Source organism: Anarhichas minor, unplaced genomic scaffold (assembly GCF_050575085.1).
Source record: "Anarhichas minor isolate MPS153535 unplaced genomic scaffold, ASM5057508v1 ptg000083l, whole genome shotgun sequence".
NCBI lineage: Eukaryota > Metazoa > Chordata > Actinopteri > Perciformes > Anarhichadidae > Anarhichas > Anarhichas minor.
The window spans coordinates 95,041-111,775 of NW_027466529.1; the positions used below are offsets into that span (position 1 = coordinate 95,041).

General features: G+C 46.4%; 1 protein-coding gene across 4 annotated transcripts in view; it reads left to right on the top strand.

Moving 5' to 3' along the window:
• Positions 1–16,735, top strand: part of hipk2 (homeodomain interacting protein kinase 2) — a 69,460-nt gene that overhangs the window by 18,438 nt on the left and 34,287 nt on the right. The window lies entirely within an intron of this gene.

Below are 16,735 nucleotides of genomic sequence, written 5' to 3' on the forward strand. Positions count from 1 at the left end.
AGAGGAAATGGCACAATGAGAAAGAGATATGTCCCTCTGTTTGTTCCTGTTCATTTTGTTTGGATGATCATTGTGCATTCTGCATCTTGTTTGATTTATCCCAGCTTTAATAGGAATGTTTCCCTGGTTGAGCTGATTATTTGGCCAAACACCCAGATTTGCTGCCAGCCTTATGAGCTGCTGCTGATTCTGCCTTTCCTGTTAGCTTATTTACCCCCGTAGTTAACCCCCCTTCCAATATGGGATAGAACAATAAAGGCTTGCTGTGTAGCCAGCCGCTTATTGTGTTTAGTGTGATAAAACAAGCATGTTGTGGTGTTACTTTGAAGATTGTCAAAGGCCTGTTTAGTTCCTCCAGAACTTGGTGAAACTCTGGTAAAGATGTGACACACCGCAGGAAATATTTGAAGCGATGACTTGTTTTAGTGTCATGGAGAGGTTCTGGGGAAGAAAGTGCTTTCTCCTGATTTTGAAAAACACTCATTGAAGAAGGGCACCAATCGTGTGGGATGGCAGCCTGCCCTGGACCCTCAGCCCCCCATCACCATAGCTGGCTCCCATTTCCCCCGGGATAGAGATGAGGGGTCAGCCTGAGTTCTCCTGTAATATGTGCCTGTAATCCACACCAGCGGGCCCTGCATTAGAACCAGATGAGTCTCTGGGAAGGCCTTTTTTTTCTTGTCCCAGTACTTCTTGAACAGACGCTTTTCTTGCCCATACCAAACAGCATGTTTAGGCTTCAGCGGAGGCAGCATGGGCGGAACAGTGCGCGGAATCAAACAGTGTCCATGTCCGTACTAAGACAACCTTTGTTTGGTGCTCAGGCCTGGTGCCGGGGCCGGGGTCGAGGGAGAACAGGTGTGTGTGTGTGTGAGCCATCATACCACACACGTAAAAAACACACCTACACCCATAGACGAATGCCAGGTGGTGGCTCTGCAACTGTGCATAGTGTAGGTTCTGTCGAGAGAAGTTCAGTGGATTCTTAGCTTGGTTTTGTCATCTTTACTTTTTTATCACTGGTCTTTTAAATGTGCTACACTGAAGACCCTTGTTTCCTGTTAAAACAGGAAGCTGGCAAGATTAACAGTACAGATAACTTTGAGTGAACAGTAATGGGATTTAAACTGCTGCATTCGGGAAAGAAAGAGATCCTCAGATCCTGATCTTTTATCACATCTGACAGGAGTATTATTATATCTGAGCTATAGTGTTTATTGAACTGTATTTTATACACACTTCTCCCCAACCGCCTCTTAAAACTACAATATATTAAGGTCCCTGCATGGGAACAGGATTGTTTGTGCCAACAGAGCAGTGCTGTTGTATCCGTTTAAGTAGCTCATCCTGAAGTAAACACCACTAGTAGCCTGTTGTTGCTCCTGGGCTGCAGGTCAACATGCAGGCCATAAAGTGTTCCTGTTTGTTTTCTCGGGGAGTGACGAGTGGAGGGGAGCGGAGAGATCATCCCTTCATTTCCTCTTCGCAGCGGAGGAGGCGAAAGAGAGGCTGACAATAACCAGAAAATTACCCACCAGCCACCAAAACCAGTTTGTGGCATTGGGAGTGGTGTGTGTGTGTGTGTCACAGGGTTTTCTGCACCGCATAATGTTGTGCATGTACAGCATGTCAACAACTAGAGTGTGTTTGCTTTACCAGGTCTCATTGTGAGGAATGAGGCAAGTCTTGCAATTCAATTCAAAGAATGAGCTCATGGGAGAGGAGCACTCCGGGTGTCTCAGCATCGCATGCCGCTTGGGCAACAAACAAACTTGGGCTGCGGGTAGAGTTCATGGTGAGTTCAAAGGCTTAGAGGTGAACATCAAACCATCTTTGAGGATTTCAGATGAGAAGATTGCAGGATAGTCTCTGTTTCTGCAGACGGTACGTTTACAGGGTAGAGATTACATACAGGTGGGATTTGCCAGCTCCAACCTGCTGGCTCTGTGTTACTCTATATCCTCCACCATAGCAAAAACATCCCCCCTTTGTCTTCTTTGATTCTTGTTAAATAAAATATTGGACTCTTGTCTTGGTGCGCTTAAGTTTTTCTCGCGAGCCTTGTTTTTGGTTGATGAAATGAAATGATAAGGTATGGTAAGGTATGGTAAGGAGGAATTGTGAGTTATTTTCATGAGAATGAAGAAAGAGTCATTCGAGGCCTATTGCAGACATTATACATACAAAAGCCATTATCACTCACTTTTGATAGGAATTTTTATATCCCTCACACATGGCTGTTTGCATTTTGGGTGCATGTGCTGTAAGAGCCTTGCAAATGACTTATGGATTTTCCACAAGGTTGACTCATGCAAATTAAACACCAGGATTCAAGGTAAACAAGTGATGTGCTATTTGCAAGAACAGCTCTCAGGGCGCTTAGAGTTTCAACTTTGTTCGCTTCAGTGCTTCGCGAATACTGGCTCATGTAGCTGAGCTCATCTGTCCTTGTCAAATAGGCCTGTCTGTAGCGCTTCTACGCTCGGTGCCAATGTACCCGAATACAGCCTTCCCCACTATTATTTGAATGTAGTTCTACCTTACCTACCCGTGTGTTCTGTTACGGTGTCTCTTCATCATTGTGAGGCGTTTACGTCCTCAATACATCAACTTGTGACCCCAACCCTGGTCCCACTTCTTTTATCCTCCCCTCCTTTCCTGCCACCCTTCTTGTGTCTTGCCTATAGCTAATGATGTCACAGGTAAGCCGGTTAGTCAAGCCTACCCTCTGCCAGATAAATGGATTATTGTCTTGTCCCAGTTGGGTATGTTTGTCCTATTTCTCTCATCAGGTAAAGGCCATGAGATGGGTGACATGCAGCAAGACATTATTTAAGTTTATGTTGAGTTTCCTGAGGCAGTGCAGCTTGCAGGAGCCGGGCTTGTGGTGGCTGCTGGTAGAGGCAGTGATGTGAGGAGAACTTGCTCTCTCCTGGACCGTAAAAAGAGCTCTTTTCATTGTGACTTTTTGTGTGTGCTAATAGTGCAACACTATGAACGGCTTCTTGGAGAAAAAGAGTCTGAAAGCGTGCACCATTATCCCAATATTTAAATAGTTCATTATCGAGTCTAGCACCTCTCTTTTCACCCCACCTTCGAGTGTGGCTGTTCAGAACAGCCGAACAGATTTCGCCTTCATTGCCATAGTTTTTTCTTATTTTTTTATGGCTTTTTGCTATTATCGGATGGACAGATATTAGACAGGAAAGAGGGGGGACAACATGCAGCCGCCACGGATTTAAGCCCTTTTTCTGTACACATACAGACAAGCTTTCTCACAGTGGCAGTTTTTAGAGAGTCTTGCCTATTTGCGACAAGACAGAGGGAAAGATCAATTTGCTATAGTAATTAAACATCTTGATATTAACAACCCGGAAGCCTGAAGCTGTAATGCACATACTGCACGCATGTCAGCACCTGCCAGCTGGTACCTGCACACATCACAGACTTCAAACTTACACGTGTGAGAAACCTACGTGGTGCATACACTACAGCAGTAGAGGCTGAAGAATTAGCCTATAAGACATTGTGGGTGAAAGGAAAATGAGTCAACAGTGTCTGAGAGGGAGGAAAGAGCTTTTTGATGTCCCCAGCGATCTGAAGTGGCCAATGTCTGTGTACTCTCGACGCTTATCAGTGTGCAGCGAAAGGCCTCTGGCAGAAGAGATCCTAATGCATTCAGATGGAAACTTCACAAAAAGCTCAGATTATGGAACTCTCCGCACTTTACTTTTAGAGCCTGTTTCTTTTTTATTCATGTTGGCAGTAAAAATGGGTGCAGCTGATGCTACAGCAGGATCTCTGACACCGCCGGGCTTATGTCGAAGCCTTAATAACTGATGAAATATGTATCCGTCTCCATCAGGGGTGGTGCAGTCGCTGCTCGGGAGTTGAGGCGGCTGAGTGTAAGACGAGCCCCTGCCCCACCTGTCTATCTATCTCTCTATCTGTTGTTAGCGGTGCACAACCAGACAGACAGGGCAGGCGTTCCAGCACATTTACCCTGCCTCCGTGTGAAACATCAAGGGTTTTTTTAATGAATGAGGTTGCTATTAGTTACTGTTCTGTGAAGCGTGTGTTTCAAGTGTGTGTGCCACAGATGGAGAAAAAGGTAGGAAACGGCAGGATCGGGTTGCCACGGAGGAAAGATGGATTAGAAAAGGACGGAAAGGCAGATGCGCTCAGCGGCAGCTGCGCTGTTAGTAGTGTAGGAGTTGTTTGTGTGAAGATCCTCGAGAAAGTATCTTCCATTGGAAGGGAAATGGGGGAGAAGAGGGTTGAGGGACGGAGGGGGGGGGCGGTATAGAAGGTCGTTGTTTTGCATTCCTCACCAGCACCTGGAACACTGGAACAGGGCTCTTTCCCCCCCAGGCCTTGGCAGATTATTACTAATGCAGATGAGCTTTCATTAAGTTCAGCCTGACTGCGTGGCTGCTGTGGCACGTTGTGACTTTTCTGCTGACTTTCTGTTTGTTTTTTTGTTTTTTAAATGTAGCTTTATATATTTCCATCTTGTGACCACTCAGGGCCTGGCCCATCCTGTTGTTGTTGACAGTAATTGCAGAAATCATAGGCCTATACTAAAAGAAATACCCCTAAAATGGTAATTACTGCTCCCTGCATTCACTTCTGTGCTCTTTATGACAGTCATAACACCTTAGTATGCATGACAGAATCCTAATAACCTGTTTCTCATTTATAATTTGCCTCTGGGCAGCTCTTCCATGTGTCTCAGCGGAGCAGCCGGCAAGCAGGAGACATGTAGCAGCTAAGCTAATTAACTGCTGGTTGTCAAGCATATGCATTGGAACATATACAGTAGTCAACCGCTTCCAGTCATTTTGGCAAATAACAAATGAGAATTATTTAACTCTTAAGGAAAAAGTGAAGTTGGCCACCTAGCTCATGGATGCACCAATCAATACACTACCCTGACATGCTACCCTGGGTGTGTGTGTGTGTGTGTGTGTGTGTGTGTGTGTGTGTGTGTGTGTGTGTGTGTGTGTGTGGCGCCTGTGTGTGGTGCATGTGTGTGTGTGTGTGTTTGTGCACTCCTGCTAGTGTGGGACTGTGTGCTCCGACGATAAGACAGAGCTTTCTGAGTTTCACCACATCGTTTCATCCTGGCTACTTGTCTTTGTTCTCCTCCGCAGTTCAATTTCCATACATTTCCCAGGATATTAAGCTGACGGAAATTAAGCTGCCTTGATAAAATACAGTGAGCCGCCCACTTAAGCTCAGGGAGGCTGCTCTATATTGATTGGCTGATTTGAAACATAGGATTTTTCCTCACCTGAGCTTTTGAGGTGGGTAATGTATGGAGGTAACTTGCTCAACCTTAAAGGTGTTTGCCGAGTCGCTGCATAACAGCGCATGCTAACGGAGAAAATGGAGTGGAAGGTCGTTAAAATGTCCAGACTCAACTGTGGGGTTACGACCACAGAACAATGGAAAAAAAATTCTCACTTGAGTCTGAAAATCATTAACTGGACGGGTGAAATTTCCCTCAGCACTAGTCGTATATTAATTTTCCTGCTTGCCACAGATTTGTCTTTCTTTTCCGGAGTCAAGCACCAGTGGGATGGCAGGGTGATGGCTGCCATCAGCGGCTGACTGGCACAGGTGCCCCCAGGTTTAAATAAATCATGAGGCCCCCTGTTGATCCCCCCCTTCCACCATTCCTGTATGCCTGCCATCCCTCCGCAGGGAGCTCCAGAAAGGGGGTAGCCCCCACCGCTGCACGCTGCCTGGGCTCCTTCCCGCCCTCCTTCCCTTTCTCTTCTTTCCCACCTCCCCTCACCTTCCTTTCAACCCCCCCCCCCCCCCCCCTCACCTCTTCCATCCACTTGCATGAATATTTAAAAGCTAGCACCAGGGTGGAAAATATGCAACAAGGGCGATGAGGACTTGCGAAAGGAAAAAAAAAGAAATGTTCATTTTGGGACCCTGAATTCATGGGGAGGTCATGAGAGTATTGATGAAATTCAGAGTTGTCCAATCACAGAGCGAGAGACTTATAAAGACAGAGAAAAACAGCGATTGTCGTAAAGAGAAACAGACAGAGGGAAGGAGGGACACTAAAGAGAAACTGATCCAAGCTGGAGCTGTCCAGCTGGGGAGGGGATTGGGGGGATTGGCGAGGCCCGACAGGGACCTGCAATTGGCTCCATGCTGGCTGTGTTTGTGTGTGTTTGTGTGTGTGTGTGTGTGTTTATAGGTGTGTGTTTGTGTTTGTGTGTGTGTGTGTGCGTGTGTGTATTCGGACTGACTGCCACTTTGACAGAGAATGCCTGGTGTGCAGAGGCCCATGCAGGCTCCCATGAAGTTTTCAACAGAACAAAACAGATGCATTTGTTTTCTCAATTGGAGGAATTTGCTAATGTGCATATACAAGGGTAAATAGTTTGGCTAATTTGCAGCAGGCAAGTGGGCAGAGCTCTCCATCGCTCAGCCAACCAGCTGGGGCTGCTGTGTAGAGGGAAAAAAGAGGCTTTGATGACACCCCCCCCCCCCCCCTATCTCTCTCTCTCTTCATTTAGTATCATCCCTAGCTCCACACAATAACTTGATTTGCCACTAACTGCCATTTTAACGATTCTATCCGCTTGCTTTTATGTCCCGCCTCTCCCTCCCTTTTGAACGAGTTGATCGCGTTTGATAGAAGACACTCGACATCCCAGTTAAACATAGCTCATATTCATGGTGACAGTTGTCGCTCTATAAAAATGTTGCTATTTTTCATTGCAGAAGGCTGAATTAAATGAGGCTCTGTTCTTACCACGCAGGCTATTTTCAGCACCACTCATAAAGTCATAAAGCAACATCACCATGTGACTTTCAGATTCCAATCATTAACGCCTGACTTTGTTCACATTTATGGTTTTCCAGACAGGATCAGAAATGTTTTATAAAATAGATTTTGCTTTAGTGAAGGGGGAATTGTGAAAAGGAAAATGTCTGGCAACAACAAAATAGTATCTCAGGTTTGAAGATACATAACACAGCCCTGAAGTTTTTTTAACCATTTAAGAAATGTATGGGTCAAAAAAAGAGGGAAGTGTATGAAATGACATTTATCAACACAAAGGATCTGATGTCGCTATCTGTTAACATTGTGCAGTCGTCTGGGGTGAAGTCTTTCATAGCGATCGTGTTTAGATATCATAAGAAGGGGCTGTTTTCCACAGAAAACATCAGCGTCGTCATTCTTTTATTGACCTTGTGTCTCAGTGAACTCCTCACATATGGACGTCTCCAGGGTTTTTGAGGATGAGCCAGAGCAGCTTTTCATAGAAATTGCTTTTTTGGAATATAAAGGCCACTCAAGATTCTGTTCAAGCAGTATGCTCGTCATAAAACAGGTCTGAAGCAAATCCTATTTCACCCAAGCTTGATAAATAATTTAAAATGACTAATAGTGCCTTGTGACAGAGAATGTATCGCTGTGGTGTATCAGATTGCGGCGGTTTTGGCCTGAGGCGTAATTTGTTTGGAAAAATAATTACTCCTGTATTGGATCCTGGTTAAATATTAAAAGGGTTAGCATTAGGAATGGGGCAGCATTCAAGGGTGTTCTAGTCGACTTCTGTGCAAACCCGTTGCTTTCGACATCACGGCTGCATACAGGCAGCCACGAATGGGGGAAAACGGCTATATTTACTTCTATATTGAAACTGCTACATTGCTAAATTTCACAAGAAAGAGAGGCGCAAACTAATGAACTTCTCCTGTGTGCTTTGCCACCGAGCTTTGAAGACTAATCCCAGTGTTTTATGAGCGGGGAGCGTCGGATTGTCTGTTGAGTTCAGCTGGTTATTGAGTGCACGAGCTGGGAGGCACCAAAGAGCATTAAGACGCTATATATCAGCCCACAGAGGAAACCGGTAAAAAAAAACATGTTTCTGGGAGATTTTAGATAACAAAGAGAAGAAAAAGCAGAATCACTGCGATAAAAAAAAAAAAGAACAGAAAAAGAAACAAAAGAAGAATAGGCAAATTAATCACTTTAAATGTGAACAGTAGCTTCTCATCCGTACCGGACAATTTGGCGTGCACGCATGCATGTGACTGGCTGATAACACACAGAGGTTATGTCCTGTCCCGATACACACAACCTGTTCACATCCTCAAACCACCAAATGGCCCCTCAGGATCGAGTCATTTCGGGAAGGTATTTGCGCAATACACACACACACACACATATATACAGTAAACACATGCTCAGGGTTTCCCCCCCCCCCCGACCGGCTATCACTGAGCGGAGAGAACACGGCTTCGCAGTGTGTGTTATCAGCTTGGACCGGACATAACTCACATCACCCCTTTAAACACGGCAGTGACGTCAGGGAGGCAGCGTCACCTGCCACACTAGCCTTTCATTACAGCCAGAATCTATATATCATCAAACAGATGGCTTCTCTTTTAACAAGGACGGTGTTGTTGTCTACGCACAAACCGGTGCCTCTGCAGACGGGACAACTGAGGCAGGGTCTGCAAAGATGAGATCTGGCTGCACCTTATTAAAAGCTCTCACTATAACTGTGTGCTCCGGGTCTCATCTTTCCAGATCCTGCCACAGTGTTGCCCTTGTACGCAGCGAAAGGGAATTAAATGCATCCCCCCCCCCCCCCCCCCCCATCTGTGGTTCTATTTATGATGGCATTTACATATACATACGGGCTTCAAGCAGACTCTATTTGCCATCAACATTCATACCATCCCTGAAGCAGAATTTCATTGTTCATTCACCAACACTACTACACTTTGACTAATCAACAGCAACCGAGGCTGACATGAAAGCGGATACAAAATGTTTTTTGTATGTATTACATTGAAGGCTTGAATGCCTTATGCAGAAATCAAGGTTCAGTATAGACATCTTACACAAATCCATTAACCCCACATCCTGCACGAGCGGCTTTCAACATGCAAATAAACTACAACATAATGCTCTCATGTGAGCGGGAGAGGCATCTGAAACGTCCTTGCACCTTTTAAAAGTGTGTACAGAGCTTTTGTAGCCGCTTTCTGTTCCGCGTGTTTCTTTGACAGAATGAATGAAGAACATTAACACACATCATTTCACATGACTTCTAAAAAAGAGTCTCTCTCTCTCTGTTGCGGGCCGTCGCCATAGCAACCAACGCTCTTGTTCCAAAAATTGTCCCTGTGCTTCTGAAGGTGCAACACCTGAATTAGACCGGGGCTGTTTTGATCATGCCTGCCTGCCCCAACCAACAGCTGTGTACTTTAGGGACAGGGAGGGCCCTTGAGCCACACTCTCATCTCGCTGCTATTGTTTGCCCAGGTGGGCCAGGGAGCCCCCCCCCCCCCATATCTCTTCTCTGCCCAGCTCGTTCCCTCTCTCACTCTCGATCTCTTCCTCTTTCTCCCTCGCTTCTTTCTGTCTTTGTTCCGCAGGGACCTGTGGTCCAACTGAAGCTCTCGGTTACACAAAGAAACCAAATTGGCTTTCATCTGCAGCCTGTTACCAGCTGTGTGCATTGTGCGTTTGTGCTTCCTCTCAGCGCAGAAAAATAGTATAGATTTTACCCATGACAATGTTATTATTATTGGCTTTGAGTCATAGCTCTTCTCGCAGAAAGGTTTTCTTTCTTCTTGCAACTCCAGAGTAGATTTCTAATTTTTCTGATTCGAGTCTTTGTGAATATGCTCCCAGAAGCCCATTCTCCATCCTGGGTCATTGTGTGTGCCAAGCTCTTGACATAACACCCGTAGGTGCTGGAGGAGCACAAAAAAAACCCAAAAGGCCCAAAGTCCCACACCAGCCCTGTTGTTCAGTGTCACCAAGGCTTCAAGTCAGACACCAAGATGTGGTTTTTAGGTGTGCTCGTTCACCGTTCCTGCTGAGTGTGTGTTTGAGAGTGTAAGGAAGAGGTAGAGATGATCTTTTCAGCATAGCAAGACATTTCTGGCCTTGTACACAGCACTACTCAGGGCACCGAGTAGAACAGCTGAGAAAACAGCAGGGTACTTTCATTAGTGATCCCTGCCCCTAGTCCCCCTTTCCCCTCTTTGCTTCTTTTTACATCTTTCCGCCCGTCGTCATCCTCCCTTAACCTCCCACCCTCCCTCTCCCCTCCTGTTTCTGTCCATCCCTCCCTTCCTCTCTCCATTTCCTTTATCCTGACCTCTGTCCCTCACGCATATCTGCCTGGCATTTCAATCATCCCATCCGGAGGACATATAGGATCACAAAGCTTCATCCCTCTCAGCTGGCCATAAGGGAACAGAGCTCCCATACGCTGTATATGTGCCAGGATACTATTTCCTCATACAGTCGCTGGGTGTTTGAGCAGGAGCTTTGCATGAGCACGGTTCTGAACATTCAACAAATCCTGGACTAGTGAGATGCTTTGAAAATATAGGGCACTGAAATATTTTCATACACATGCAGAGAATATGTTATGTGGCACAGAGGAGCTGTGGAAAAAGTGTGAATATGGGTAAATACAGCTCTTGAGTAAACAGGTGGTTAAGGGAAAGGAGGTCAGGTACTTATTGTGCCCTCCTTTGTGAGTATGTGTGTGTGTGTGTGTGTGCTAACAGGTGTCTTACAGTCGAGTATCTACCCACAAGCATCACAGACACCCTTGCTGTGACAGAGTTAAGACTGCTGCTCTTGAATCAGTCAAAGGCAAGCGTTGCCGCAGGAGGAACGCGTTTAACAGACTCCTTGAACTCATGTGCACGTCTATGTGCTCGGGCCTCTCGCTCTCTTTGAATGCACACTGCAGCTTAAATCAATCATAACTACAGCACCTGCTCTTCAGAAATGCCGGCGTCAGTTTAAAAGAAGGCCTTGTTTGTTTGTTTGTTTGTCCGTGTTCTTGTTTTGTTTACCCTTTCTTCGCGGGAGCAGGGGGGGAGGGGGGGTGGATGACAAAGGGCAGTGAATCATAAATGAGTCGAGGAGAGTGCTTTTGCACTGCAGAGGCTCAGTGGGACGGCACCAGCTACCTGTCACATTTATACCTTCTCTTTGTTTTCAGCCTGAAAAAAAAGCTTCTCTTTCTCCTTTGCAAGCCCTACCAAGTCATGATTTATGTAAAGAGGCGGTTTTGTGGGTCAAATTGCATAAAGCCGACTGCTGAAGCATCTGAGGAGAAGTCACAACAGCCCTTCTGAATATACTGCAGACAGCTGAAGCAGGGCAGACCCTGGACCAGAGCAAATCATTGGTCCCGAATGTTGAGCCTGCGTACAACAGAAGATGACCCTTATTTTACAGCACATTCGGCTGGAGCAGAACAATGTGCTCGAAGAACATATAAGGATTTATATTTTTATATCTGCTCGAAAGAGAGCGAAGCAACTGTGTTTCGTTGAAACACCCTCCAAGTAAGTACAGCAGCGTGCTGCGACACACCTCCCGCCTCCTTTCCCGTTGTTAAGCCAGGAGTGAGGAGTGCTATTTGCATTACAAGGTTCCTGTGGAGCAGAATAAAACACAGACAGAGCTGTGAGCAAAACGAACGCTCTCAGGGTGGCCCTGCGCTAATTGCAACTGGGGTGCATTTACTGATGATAGTTAAGTGGTCCAAAATGGTCCCCTGCTCTCTGTTACATTGACCCTCTCCCTCCCCTGGTGGATGCGGTCAATTGTTGAGATGCCTCTCCACTGAGGGAAGAAAACGGGGTCCAATCATGCCTGCGTCCGTGCTTCATCTCGGAGCACGCAGGAGATTTGGAGGGAGGCAGCAGCGCTGATTTAAAAAAAAAAAGTTTATAACAAGGTGAACAATGGAGTGAGGACAGCAGGAAGCAGCAGGCTGCTTTTTAAAAATCATAATTGACAAATGTGTTGAACTAAAAGTTTGAATTGAAACACAGATGCTAAATTGGATCTCCCGTAAGTGTGAACAATGACTGAAAAAAGATTCAACACATTTTTGTTCAAGCTGCAAATCTTTTTTTTTTTTGTGAGCGCATGTGCAGCTCATGACTATTCATGTTGCCTGCAAAAACATGCAAGTGTGGTTAAAATGGAAATTAATGGCATGCAAAGTGGAATGTAAATGTAGCTGCAGAAAGAGGGGGTGGGTGGGGGGATTAAATCCTCGCTAAAGACTCTCGAAGGTTGCATGCATTGACGGGACCAGGTCAGTGTTTCGTATTCCCTCTCCTCCCTGCTGCCTGCGCCGTAACAGGAGGCCCCCGCAGTGGGAGAGCAGGCCGAGGGTGATATAACAGCCACTGGATCACACAGGCTTTGATCTCCCCTCTGGGTTCCTGAGCGTCTACGGGATAGACTTTAGGCCTACTGATGAGGAGGTGGAGATCTCATACTCCCTCTAGTGCCGGCTCACTAGCAGGTCTCTCTTTTTTAACCACACTGAGCGTTTCTTTATAGGCCTGGGTGTCAGTGTGATAGTTCTTCAATTTTCTTTATTCTCATGCATACATATATATAGAGTGATGCAAAAGTTCACCGACTCTGCTTTTCTTGATCGTTTCTTCCTGATGTACCATCCTGAACACAAAGAGAAACATTTGGTTGAGCTAAAGAGGCCATCTCTTTCTCTCCTGAGGAGTTATTTCCTTCTAAATGTTTTTCTCAGAGGGGGTTGGAGTCTTACAGCAGGTCTAGTGTTTTACATAACCCCAACATAGTGATGTAATTCCTTCCCCCCCCTGAATGTTGGTGTCAGAAACACTGCGCTGTGTCCCTCCAGCCGTTCAGTCTGCCCTGTGTCATAATCTCTCTCATGCCTGGCCTGATCCTGCTCCAATTTATGTAATTAACTGATGTCACTGCTCTGGATTGCTTGCAAACACAGTATCACAGCCCCGATTTCCCTAAAAGTAACAGATCCTAGAGGACCTGTGGTCTATTAAGGCTGTTATTCACATAGCTTACAGTTATATGAGGGGGGATATTAAATGGCATAACAAGCCCCATTACATAATCATGGAGAAGTAATTGAGGTAGAAAAAACAGTTTATTTTATTATAAGAAATAGCAAAATTACTACGAGCCAATTAGAGGGTGAGTGCTTTATGAGTTTGGCTTGCTGACGTAGAGGGATTTGTGTGTGTGTGTGTGTGTGTGTAAATGGGTGCATAGAGTGAGAAAGGGGTTAGCATTGTGTGATTAATAGAACACACAACCTCTGCTTTTAGAGCACAAATACTAGCTAGAGCACATAACAGCCAGGCTCTGCTTTACAAAAACAAAACAAAAAAAATACTCCGATCATAGCTGGGTGGGACTCCTTTTGTTTGTGTACTTGGCCGCCTGTTTGCACTCCTGTATGCACATCTGTGCGTACAAGCACAAACAAACATCCAACTGTGCTGGATGATTAGATTTCCAGGGCATGGTCAGTGGCTCGTATGAGCTCATGCATCTTTACAGTGCGAGGGAAGGCAGACGTTCTGGCAAGCAAGCAGACCTGACCTACAAACAGTCAGACAGACGCTTAAGCCAGATAGACCACCAGGAAGACGGTGAGACAGGCTGGCAATCTAGCAGATTGGTAAGAAGCAGACAAACAGACCTACAGACAGATAGAGGGCAGGCTCTGGCTGCAGGGAGACACAGGCCCTTTGAATGAACATTTAGGTTAGACAGACAGGCTTTGCGACTGCCCTCAGACATAGATCAAACATAGAACCAGCCATCCAGGACACATAGCTTCGCTCAAGGCCCAATGTCGGCCCTCCTTACTGGGGCGGGGGCTCTGCCTCCAGGCCCTGGAGGGAAGGAGAGCCAAGGACGTCTCCTGAAGTTTCCATGGTTGCATATCTCAGCTTGATCCAGCCTTGTTTGTTTCGCCTGCAACATGCTCCACTGCACCGACCCACATTAATGAAGCGCTCGCAGACTTAACCCTTGGGTGGCCAGCTAGACGGCCAAACTAGCACACATTTGCATGGCACAGACGGTGCCATTCGTGACATTTAGGCTAACATGTGATGGGAAATAAGCTTGGTTTGTGTTTCCTGTGTCCCATGCACCATACCTGATGATAATGAGGGGGAAAAGGCCAGAGGAGAGGGGTGGGGTCAATATGCTAATAGTGGGTGTACATTTTGATGCCTCTCCACCAGCATGGAGTGGTTTGGAGAGACAGGCTATCATTCTCCACCTCCTTTCCCCTCATTATCCCCCCGCGTCTCTCTCCATCTCTGTCCTCCCCCATCCCCTGCTTTCTGCTCTCATCTCTCTCCATGCCCTTCACTATCTACTTTCCTCCATTTCTCCCCCCTTGCTCCATCTCCCTCCTGGTGCTCCTCCCCTGCAACCTCCCACCCCCCCCCCCCCTCCGCCAAACGCCTCCCTCCCAGAATATGAGATACATTTGTTTTCCTCCGCCAGGCAGCGAGAGTGGGACGCGTGGCGCGCAAAGTGCTGATGTGTTGGTTTCTGGGTAATTATAACATCCCTCGGTCTCCAAGAAAACTCCAAACTAATGTTTAATTTGCCTCTGCGCTCAAAGGAAGCCCTCCTTTGTTATTGCCGTGGCAATTAGCTGGAGCTAGGGCCCAGGCATTTCCTGTGATTGTTGTGATTTGCATAGAGAGCGAATCAGAGAGAGTATCAAGACCCCATACCCCTCTTCTCTCACTGCCATTACAGCCACCCACTCCTCCTTTCCTACCACTTTCACCCCTCCCTCTACCCCCCTTGCTATACTGAATCTCCATCAGTGGCCTAGCAACCGAAACTTCAACCCCTGTGTCTGATACCTCTGTACATTGTGGCCGATTGACAGTGGGGGAATTGATTAACTGGAGGGCACAAAACAATGATTTCATTTTTTTTTTTTTTCAAGATGAAAGTGTCAGAGGTTCCCGTGTCTCTTCCCTGCTCGATCCCTAATGGTCATCCTCGAGCTTTAGCCGAGAGCTCCTCATTAACTGCCTGTTCGTAAACCAAGCTAATGGAAGTTGTTAATTGAAGGTGTAAACATACTGCGTGTGTACAAAGATGTCACGCCGGCTCCGTGCATACTGGACACACACACACATGCATGCAGTGTTTTGAATGTGGCGCAGCAGCACGGAGGCCCATGTGTAGTTAATGAGATTATCAGTCAAAAAGTAAACAGTAGATGTTGGTGAACGTGCTGTTTGGGTCCTGAGGGGAAACCATTAACTAGCATCGCTGCATCACAGTGGCTGTTGGGTTCTCTGCTCCGTCCAGATAAGAAACCCACCAACTGTTTAATCTCAGAGTGAATGCAGCTGCCATCTTTTTATGACAGCATCGGTACCGCGTGTCACCGCTCTGAATGATTCACAATTGGCATGCATTATTTTATTACCACTCATGTCATATTTGTTATCGCTGAGTACTTTTGAGTCGCTGGATTTTAGTGTGTCTAACCTAACCTTAATTAACTCCTACACAACAGTCCACCTTTGCAGCTTTGCTAAGCTTTCGTTTCATTAGAATACCTGAATGAATTTGCATCGCCTTATCAGCACCTCCCTCCGTGTCTACGCTTACTATAATAGTTCCGCTGTGTGGTATGATAGCCGCATTGGCTCTGCTCCTTCTCTCTTGCGCTCTCATCACATTATTAGAACTGGTATTTTGCCATTTGTGGGTTTTGGTGCTGAGAGCTATGGCTTCAGGGAGTCTGTTTAGTGGAGAGAGAGAGAGAGAGAGAAATAGGAGATGAGAGAAAGCAAATGGTAGGCAAGGAGCTAATGGTGAGATAGAGGGTAAGCTGTAGGGGCTGTTAAACCTGAGGAGTGGCTAATCCATGAGACGGCACTCTGAGCTCATCTGCTCTGGACTGGTGTGGCATGGTCGGCGAGTGGCACATCCTGGGCCCCAGCAGTCAGACACAGCCTCCTGATCTATATTTCAAAGCCGAGAGTAGAGAGGAATTCAGTAATGAGCTCCCATCTTCCTTTTGGTAGAGGAAGACTCTCTTTGTGGAACTAATTGAAAGTGGCATGTGGAGCGCCGGGGAGCTCTTTGGGGGCTGTGCAACGTTTCAAGGGATGTGGAGAGATAAGCCTGCACGGCGCTCTAGCTTTTGTGTCACAGGTCTGAAATAAACAGGCCTCTTGGAGGAGAGTGATGCACTTTACGTCTGCAATTGTGTGTGTGTGTGTGTGTGTGTGTGTGTGTGTGTGTGTGTGTGTGTGTGACTGTCTGTTTTTCTCTACAACAACCTGTGTCCATTGCTGAAATTACACCCCCACACGCATTCAGCATCTCTCCTTCTCCCCCTCCCCTTTAATAAATCTAGTTTTCTGTGTCAGCTCATCAGAGATACGGTGTGTGTGTGTGTGTTTACGCATTTGTGCAGACACGTGTGTGTTATTTGGGCTCTCTGAGCGCAGTGGAGGAGCGGCTCTGACGGGAGATGGGCTTTATCTATTACAGATGTAGAAATGGCCCGAGACGTATATGCAGTTAGACTGATAGACTGCGTGGCATTTACTGAAATGATGAAACAGAGCCCGGCCTTAACTTTTTACAGACACACACATATCCATGAACACTAATACACCCACCCATGTGCACACTCACATTCAGAGACATGCGCTGCCAGTTGGGGATATTTTGCTGGGCTTGTCAGGTGTGTGTATTCTGCCATTATTTTGTCCAATTGGCCCGCTGTATATAATTTGTTCTCCTTTTCGTGGAGTGAAAGTGAAACTCATGGATGGATGGACAGGCACATGTCGCTGAGACTTCTTCATGAGTTTTCTTTTCTCCTAAATGAAGCTTTGCACATGTGGGAAATGTGCT